The sequence below is a fragment of the Metopolophium dirhodum genome, chromosome 1 (genome assembly GCF_019925205.1).
Source record: "Metopolophium dirhodum isolate CAU chromosome 1, ASM1992520v1, whole genome shotgun sequence".
NCBI lineage: Eukaryota > Metazoa > Arthropoda > Insecta > Hemiptera > Aphididae > Metopolophium > Metopolophium dirhodum.
The window spans coordinates 56,632,237-56,643,040 of record NC_083560.1 but is presented as its reverse complement, the minus strand read 5'-3'; the positions used below and the strand labels follow the sequence as shown (position 1 = coordinate 56,643,040).

At 29.0% G+C, this 10,804-nt stretch overlaps 2 non-coding genes across 2 annotated transcripts; both read left to right on the top strand.

Moving 5' to 3' along the window:
* The first annotated feature begins 267 nt into the window (after positions 1-267).
* On the top strand, positions 268-460 carry LOC132937645 (U2 spliceosomal RNA). Its single transcript, XR_009663753.1, has one exon. It is a non-coding gene; the product is annotated as a U2 spliceosomal RNA (small nuclear RNA).
* A 5,608-nt stretch (positions 461-6,068) lies between these two features.
* LOC132937635 (U2 spliceosomal RNA) lies at positions 6,069-6,262 on the top strand. The gene has a single exon (XR_009663748.1). It is a non-coding gene; the product is annotated as a U2 spliceosomal RNA (small nuclear RNA).
* The last annotated feature ends 4,542 nt before the right edge of the window (positions 6,263-10,804 follow it).

Genomic DNA, 10,804 nt, shown 5'->3' with positions numbered 1-10,804 from the left:
CCACACCGTCGACACCTGCGGTCACCGACCCTCCATGACGAAGAGCCATTTAGCGGTACGAGGTTCAGCCTAGCGCGATGGACAAAACGCCAATCGGCGAACCTCGTGAAGTCACCCTCCTTCAAAAAGTGCGTTGAGGCCGCGTGGGCGGCGGCACACTCGACGGCCCTATATATACTTATATTTATTGCTAAAATACTGATGTTCCCTTTATATGTGTCCCCCCTTTTGTTCTCTAATTTTTGTGGTTTTTTTTTTTGTAGGCCCCCATTTTACTGTTTCACCATAAATATTATTAAATAAAATCTGTTCTTATCAGCTTAACATCTGATACACCTTTCATTGAAAGGTTCAAATGTTAATCTAATTTTTTCAAATCTGGTGGAGATTTTGGGGCTTGCTTCTGCTCCACCGCGGGTTGACCCGGTATTGCAGTACCACCGGGAATGGCCCATATAGTAAACATGATCGTAGTATAGTAAGGTAGTTTAGGTTTTGAAAATATTTTTTGACATTTCCATATTTTGAATTATGGAATTTATCAATTTCAAAATTTTGGATTTACTAGATTGAAATATAACATTTTAGATTCTCTAATATTAGTTTTTCGGTGACGCTCTTACTTTATGAATATTAGAAATTGCGTTTAATATTTCAATTAAGGGGATCGCAGCAGACGTATTTTTCATGCGTTAAATTAAATTACACATCCTTCGGAATGTCTGATTTTAATTTGCATACATGTATGAACTCTTTGACAAAATATCTAGGTTATTTAGGACATTTTTTAATAGGACAAATTTAATACAACCCACATATTATTATATTTAAATTTTAAGGAAATACAAAGTATAATAATACCTATGATTTATGAATCATTTGATTTCAACCCAACACGCCGATCAGTAAGGTTGTCTGTAGATTTTATGTTCTTTTTAATTTTTTTTTTTACGAAATGGATAAAGATTGGAGTTATGGGAGAAAAGCTAGACGTAAGTTAAGTGCACCTCTAATAAAAAAACATCGATTGCAAAATTTACAGAATAAAAAAAGTGATATACATAATAACTGCGGTGACCAGGTAATTATATAAATATAAAATTTAGAAGAATATTCTAATATTTGAAGATTATTCAGACTATATTCTTATATTTTAATTGCGACAGGAAAATACACATTTACCAGAATCTGAAAATGTTTTGACAGATAACAATATAGAACTTACTACTGTGGCTAGGTAAGTAAAACATTTATTATGGATATTATTCATTGTAAAATGACAGACGACAGTTGTAGAACGTAGGTAGTAGTGATATATACTATTCTATATGCCTATATTATTATTATCGACGGCTATAATAACAGACAAAAAGATGTAACTTATAAAATATTTAATATTTTGTTCGTAATTTATTATATTTCATAATATTATTATAATTTATACCCGTGAATATACTAATTGTGTTTGTCATTTCTTATTTATCTCGCTGACTTTTACTCTAAATTGTACCTATCATATACATATAGTATTGTTGTATAATTATATTATCTACCTAGGTACCTATACGATAGTACGTCATGGATATCATAATTTAAATTCATATACAAGACAGCGTATTATCAATAATTACGATAATACAGTTTATAGTTGAATTTTTAAAAATATTATTATAGTAATATACTTAAATATATAGTATTTGAAATTTCTAAAATTGGTAAAATAATGTGGTAAATATTATGGTAAGAAAAATTTATTTTTGACTTTTTTTCTTGGTTACATGGTTTTAGAATTAATTAATTTAGTATATGAACGTGAGTTTCCTTTTCCTATCGGGGATGGTTTGTAATACTACTTTTTTAAATTGTTGTATTTGTATAAAAAAGTTAAGTAATGTAATAGTTAATAACTATGAAATAACAAAGTGATTCTCTTGTGTAGTATAATGTAATTATACATTTTTGCGAATTGCAGCGAAAGCCGAGTAGTGAGTAGGTAATATAATAGTAAAAGATAAAGCGCGCAATTGAACATATATTGTCATTTTTATTGCATTTTAATTATACGTAGTTCTGGGAATTCGTAATACCGTCGACCGATTATTTAAATTAAGAAATAATAAATTTTATAAGTATACCTACAGTAATGGCAGTCGGAATAAAAATTCCCAGGAAAAAAAATTCCCAGACTACAATATTACTCACAACCATATGCAAATGGTCGAACAAATATATTTTTTAAACGTTAATTAGTATCTATAATTATCATTTACCACATTTAAAAAGATACGATATAAATATTGAACTAAAAAATTAATTTAAGATTGTAAGAAAGTGGATTTCAAGTAAATTTCATGACAAGTACAAATATGTTTTCAGAAATTGTATCAGATAACTAACGATTAGGTAATACAATTTGCAAAAAATGTATATTTTTTTACCATAAAACTCAAAATATTCTATAGATATTTGTGTAGCACGTAATTTATTGACTTGCGTGGAGCGCCTTGTTATTTTTTTTTACACTACAGTCACACTCACACACTAATGCGATCACAGTAGGTACTACCTGTGACTATGAAAAATAAATACATAATTAATAATAGTATAATATATAATATATTATAGTATTTTTTTAATCAATGGTACTACCCACGGGGGCCTATCGATTCCGCCAACGTAGCATCCATTCCGCCAGTATCGACTCCACCAGTTCAGGTAGTCTAAAAACAACCTATCTAAAAAAAAAGTTGTTCCAAATATGCACAGAGGTATCATATGATAACGGGGTTGTAATCTATCCCATGAGCCTATTTAGCCCAAATTCTATATAGATGTTTTTTTTTTGAAAATCTAAAAAGTCGTGCATGAAGAGGATAATATAATATACTAGAAGATCTGATAAGTAGTTCTAGAGTTTAGTCTGTACAGTTATAGTCTCTGTATTTATATTGTTAGATATATATATAAATTAATGTTTGTGGGTAGATTAGATCTCTGGGAAGAAAATAGATTAATTTACAAAGGGTTAAATTTGTTTTTTTTTATTCATCAGATTTTGGTACGGTTAGGTTAGGATAGGATTTTGTATAAATTGATTATATTAATCCATCGTAGGTGGAATTAAGTAAAAACGACAAACTTGGTATAACTTTGATACTTTAGAGTTAAATCATACACTTACGTACAAACAACACGGCGGGGCCCGCGAACTACCGCAGGTAGATTGCCTACCTGATAATGTACTGCTGCGAATCAGAATTTTTATTCCGGGCAACGGAGAAGTTAAGATCGATTTTGAACACCATACACTGAATATTAAATAATGAATTGAACAAAGTTTGTGTCATATAGAGTTGATACATTTAACGGGCAACGAAGTGCACGGGATCAGCTGGTTTGATGGTATAATTGTGATTAAACTGATTAAAGTAATTTATTTTACTTTTACAACAGTAGGTTAAATTTATTTTTTCCGAAATAATTCATTTGAATTACATTTTATACTTATAATTGTATCGGGATACAGCCCAACCTTGTCGGTAAGGGCAGTGGTGGGTCTATAATTTTCCAAGTTTTACGACACAAATATTTATAAAAATGGACCAATTTATTAACCTAGATGATAGACCAATGGGGGAGGGCCCTCTTTCCCCTTAACACCACCACTGTGTAGAGGGGTGTAAACATGACATGTGAGTGCAAAAAACGTCAGTTACAACTTCATAATTATATACAATATACATATGAAATCAATTGTGTTAATGTGTTGCCATAACCGAAACATTCAAAAATGTATAAAACCAAAATATACAGTTTATTGGTGTTTAATTTTGTAATCAAAACATCAAAACGTGTAATATAATATGTACTAATGTTTAGTTAAGTATCTAAATGTAAACTGTACCTAAAATACTAAAAAACTCACAGATTTTAATAATTTTAATTAGATGGTAGATAGTTGGTTCACGTCTTCATAAATAGTAGTTAATACTTGATAGTTTAATACAGTAATGAAGTCTGAAATACTGAATTTCGTATAAAAATTAAACAGACATCAAATTTTGTTTGCAAAATATCAATCTATGTTTTACACTGATTAGTAAGTAGCCAAAGCCAAGTAGGTAATAATTAATAACTATAATAAGTCATATTTAGACAACTAGTATAATGTTATATACTAATATACTTATATATCATACTTAAGCCTAAACCAATAATGACTGAAAATGTAAAAGACGTGTATTATGATTTATAGACTAAGCTGTATGCGCCCGTGTACGGTGAGGTACCTACACAATATATAGGTAACATTAAACATTGAATGAGTTATAACTTATAAATATTAAATATTTTTATTTAAAATATTATAATATAATATAACATGTATTAGGTAAAAATTTTAATAAATTTAAATTGTATTTTATTAAAATAATAAATATTTGGTCCGATTGGTCCAAGTTAACTGCAGACATCTAACATTAATACATATTTGATGGTAAATTAAGAATAGTCCCAGTAAACATAAACTACGTCTATAAAAAGGATAATTTTGGTATAATATACTTATACTTATACCATATATGTTGTTAAAATATGTATATTGTTGGTATAAATGTATAATATACGTTTAACCGAGTTTATTTTGCGTGTACGATGGGCAGAACTATATTCGTAGGTACACTTTACGTGGTGACTCAGTGGCGTAACCATGGGGAGGGGGGTATAGCACCCCCTATTCAATTGGTTATTTGCAAACTAGTACGTGTTTTACAACTATTAAACAAAAGAAAAAACTAATTCTTGTTGAATTAGACAACGAAATACATGTTATTGGAAAATAATATTTCGTGTATGCGTCCGTTTTTCGCTATTGATCAAAATTGATAATATTACATGATTTTATATATACATGATTTTTAAAATTGTTGTATCTAAATATAAATAATTTATCTAATAAATACTTATGTACTGCTTTATTTGGGCGGTTTGCGTTAAAAAATGCAATGTGTTTAGGCAATTTAGCATGTGTGAATATATGTGAATAAAAATTGAAATTATGTGTCATATTTAGATTGATGTAAAATTCCCTATGGATTTATAAATTATTTTTATCTTAATTTTTAGGTTAATTTAGGTTTTTACAGGTAGTAAAAAGTACCGGTGGAATTTACATGAAAAAAGGTTTAAAATGGTTGCAATCGGTGGAATTTACAATGCACTTTTGTTGCACAAGTAATGACTGAAATGTAAAATACGCATATGGACTATAGCCCCTGTGCGGTGAGCTCGTGGGTTACATGTTTACATAACATTAAACTACTTATAAATGTAAAATATTAATTGATTTTGAGTAATAAAGTTTAATTTGTAAACATTATTTTAAAAAGAACAACAATAATATTATTGTATTGTTATTGTTGTTATTTCTCACATTATACGTTATAAAATACTATTCAGAATATTATGTACATACATGAGCCGATAGTATGACAACGAGAGGGCGCTATTGGTACACGATGCCGCCGTATTTCGCCGCACGTCATTATTACACGTCGTAGGTAACATTCCCATCGACCGCGACGGTGGCGGCTATCTGCGTCCGCCGTTGTCGAATTTTCGTATGTAGAAACGTCGTTTGTTATTATTCCATCGCTACGATACTGATCGTATTGTATTCAAACGGTTATTTGCAAACTCGTACGTATTTTACAACTATTAAACATGAGAAAAAACAAAGTCGTGTAGAAATAGACAACGGAATACGTGATTTTGAAGAAGAATATTTCGCGTATGCGTTCGTTTTTTATTGACGGTAGATAGCGCAATTGAGCTGTATTATTTGTCTGATGGTAAATTCGACAATTAATCTATAAAATCATCTATTTCAATGCAATTATCATCGACCTGCGAGGTGCAACACATAAAATTAATGACGTATACGGCCAATTTTGAAGATGCGATTTTTCGAAAATCGATATTTTCGCTTTTCCGAACACGCTCAAATTTGAAACTGCAATCGTCTTAGAATTGTGTTTATCTTTAAGATACCTTAGTGATGTCGGCAATGTATCGCTTCTCGGCCTATCGGCTAAGATCAAAGTGTAGTATCTGTTCTTATCAGCTTAACATCTGATACACCTTTCATTGAAAGGTTCAAATGTTAAACTAATTTTTTCAAGCTTGGTGGAGATTTTGGGGCTTGCTCCTGCTCCACCGCGGGTTGACCCGGTATTGCAGTACCACCGGGAACGGCCCATATAGTAAACATGATCGTATAGTATAGGTAGTTTAGGTTTTGAAAATATTTTTTGACAAATCCATATTTTGAATTTTGGAATTTATCAATTTCAAAATTTTGGATTTACTAGATTGAAATATAACATTTTAGATTCTCTAATTAGTTTTTCGGTGACGCTCTTACTTTATGATATTAGAAATTGCGTTTAATATTTCAATTAAGGGGATCGCAGCAGACGTATTTTTCATGCGTTAAATCAAATTACACATCCTTCGGAATGTCTGATTTTAATTTGCATACATGTATGAACTCTTTGACAAAATATCTAGGTTATTTAGGAAGTCGATTTTCAATTTTAAAGGACCTTAAAATAACTATTTTTTTTTTAAAAATTCGCATGAAATAATTGCATTACATTTGTATTTATTTTGGGCACATCTAATTTTAAATCAAAAAAGAGATTCCTAAAGAGCATAGTCTAGAAGTTTATAAATTCAACCATTTTTTCAAAATTACAATCGGACTTCAGGAAGTATGTTTAATTTACTACCGCTTTTAGTAGTTTTTATAGCATTGCAAACATGAATATATTTCATTTTTCGTATAGTATTGACATGTGCCTGTGCGTGCGAAAGTCTATTACGGCGGCGGCTCGCGGCTGCCGACAGTCCGTGATAGATTCTCGGAAAGTCGGAAACAACTAGCCGATAAGGATTATTGGATAGGTATAGAACATTACTAATGGGTGTCAATAATAATAGTCAGTAATAACAATTATATTTTTCCAAATTTAATACAACCCACATACTATTATATTTAAATTTTAAGGAAATACAAAGTATAATAATACCTATGATTTATGAATCATTTGATTTCAACCCAACACGCCGATCAGTAAGGTTGTCTGTAGATTTTATGTTCTTTTTAATTTTTTTTTTTACGAAATGGATAAAGATTGGCGTTATGGAAGAAAAGCTAGACGTAAGTTAAGTGCACCTCTAATAAAAAAACATCGATTGCAAAATGTACAGAATAAAAAAAGTGATATACATAATAACTGCGGTGGCCAGGTAATTATATAAATATAAAATTTAGAAGAATATTCTAATATTTGAAGATTATTCAGACTATATTCTTATATTTTAATTGCAACAGGAAAATACACATTTACCAGAATCTGAAAATGTTTTGACAGATAACAATATAGAACTTACTACTGTGGCTAGGTAAGTAAAACATTTATTATGGATATTATTCATTGTAAAATGACAGACGACAGTTGTAGAACGTAGGTAGTAGTGATATATACTATTCTATATGCCTATATTATTATTATCGACGGCTATAATAACAGACAAAAAGATGTAACTTATAAAATATTTAATATTTTGTTCGTAATTTATTATATTTCATAATATTATTATAATTTATACCCGTGAATATACTAATTGTGTTTGTCATTTCTTATTTATCTCGCTGACTTTTACTCTAAATTGTACCTATCATATACATATAGTATTGTTGTATAATTATATTATCTACCTAGGTACCTATACGATAGTACGTCATGGATATCATAATTTAAATTCATATACAAGACAGCGTATTATCAATAATTACGATAATACAGTTTATAGTTGAATTTTTAAAAATATTATTATAGTAATATACTTAAATATATATATTTATATTGAACTTCGTGTTTCAATATATAGTATTTGAAATTTCTAAAATTGGTAAAATAATGTGGTAAATATTATGGTAAGAAAAATTTATTTTTGACTTTTTTTCTTGGTTACATGGTTTTAGAATTAATTAATTTAGTATATGAACGTGAGTTTCCTTTTCCTATCGGGGATGGTTTGTAATACTACTTTTTTAAATTGTTGTATTTGTATAAAAAAGTTAAGTAATGTAATAGTTAATAACTATGAAATAACAAAGTGATTCTCTTGTGTAGTATAATGTAATTATACATTTTTGCGAATTGCAGCGAAAGCCGAGTAGTGAGTAGGTAATATAATAGTAAAAGATAAAGCGCGCAATTGAACATATATTGTCATTTTTATTGCATTTTAATTATACGTAGTTCTGGGAATTCGTAATACCGTCGACCGATAGTTCGTGACACGCGATAATGGATTACACACACTTATGTCATTTACTACTCACACATAGACATATCCCAAATGTTCATGTTATGTGAATTGCCTAAATATTACTCCTTGCAACATGATACGCTGGAGCCCCCTTAACATCAACATTATTAAAGAATCGTTCGAAATATAATTCGAATATCGTTGATCGGTTACCACCACAAAGTTATAATATATTATTTCTACGCCGAAGGGCGATTTTGTGAGACATATGCAAATTCAAACAAATTTTTAATCGAGTCTAATATTATTTTTTTTTGTAAATTAAAATAAATTCCAATATAAGTAATGTTTTTGCTTTTAGACTCTAGTGAAGATACGGACCTAAAATTTCTCATAATATGCGGATCTTATAATATAAATGATGACACACCTGGTACCTGTATTCTGTAGGTTAGTCTAAATAAAATGGGGAGAAAATTTGAGAACAAAAACAGACATCGCATAGATTTCATTATTATCTTAATGCAAGAAGGGCGGAAAGTCAAATTAAATTTGTATGACTGTTTGAGGTTCAAATGTTGTAAACATTGGATATTCACTCGATTTCTCATGTAGCGATGAAGCATGTATAGCTGGTATCATTATAGTATTTTACGAAAAATCGATTAAAAACATTTTATCCAGCCCAACATCATATTTATGTGAAATATTTTAAATTTGTAATGGCAAGACATATCGATCCACGAGGACCTTTTGATCCGTCTTGGGGATATTTTGTTGCGCTAAGGATCAATGTTGGTTACATTTTGATCCGTTTTGTAAAAAAATTAAATTTTCTGAGCTGATTAAAAAGTCCCCAAAATGATCTATCCAATTGTCTTTTGTACATTTTGATCTGTAAAGACTAATCCGTTTTTTCCATGGGCATATTTTGATCCGTATTGTAAACAATTATATTATATTATCATAGTAAGGTAAAAGGGGCTAAGAGACAGTTTAACTACTTTTCAGGAGAACAGAAACAAAATGTTATATATTCTTAACTGTAGCGTTGGGGCTTTGGTTTTTATTTAATATTAGAAATACAATTATCATATATTTTAATTTCATTTTGTATTACCTTTAGGAATATATATATATTCCGTTAATTTTTAAACACAATGAATTTTGTTAACACTTTGGCAAAACCAGATATTGGATACCGATTTTGAATAGCGGTAAAACCTTTAAAAACCGAAACCTAAAATCAACTGAAAAAACTTTAAAAAAATGGGGAGGAAATGTCCACATCAATACATGTATCGGCGGGGGCATGATATAACTAACCGTTAGTTAACTAACTGTTAGTTATATCATAAGTGGGGAGAAATGGCCTACTACAACGAAAGCAACCGTTGGAAAATGTCCATTTACCTTAAATAAAATATATATTATATAAATTATAAATGTCTATTTGTCACCGAAAACGATTAATATTATTATTATTATTATTATTTATAAGATAATATTATTACCACAGAATAGATGAGATGTACTACAACAATAGTTTCAACATAGTTTTCAAGGGTCAGTAAACGAATAAAAGCCACTTCATTAGTCTTTCTAATAGCTCCCAAGTTCTATTACAAAAAAATATGAAAATCCCGGCAATTTTTATGTAATTCACTTGTTTATATCTTTATTTAAATAATTAAATCTATTAAGCTAGTCAGTATTTCTCAAATAACCTACAACATGTGTTAATTGTCAAAAAACACTCATTGGATTTTTTTACATGATGCACGTGAAACCAATTTTCACAAATATAAATAAATAACCACACTGGTAGGTCGTTGGTGTCGATTGTTTTCTTATAATAACAATATTATAATATTATAAATTATTATATAATTAGGATAAATATTATAGTATTAATATACAATTATATTATTATTATTAATTTTATTATTTTTTTTTTTTTATTTAATTCAATTAAAAAAAAAAGAAAATTATTGATGGAGTCTGTTGTTTTTCCATCCTAAACCACCAGGATCTCATTCTGCTGGACTCTCTTCACCGTATTCCTACAGAGCCACTAACAATATTCCGTATTAAAAATCTACAGAATTATTATTATATTACTATATAACTGCTGACTGCAATGTATATCAGTAATAATTATATTAGACTAATATGTATGTATGTATAATGTAAGTAAGATTTGAAAAACAATTTTGTTTTTATGGCGTACCTAAATCAAAAATGAATAACCGTCGATACTTGATATTTTTACAAAATTTTATACAATAATATATTATGCATAATAATATTTTGACTCTTTTTAAATTAAAATAACAAATCTTTACAATTTTGATTTTCCTAATTATTTATAACAAATAAAATAAAAAATGAGAGATGGAGCTGGTTATGAATCAATATATATTTGGAACATTTTAAAGGAAGTTACAGGGAAGAAAAGTAATAAACA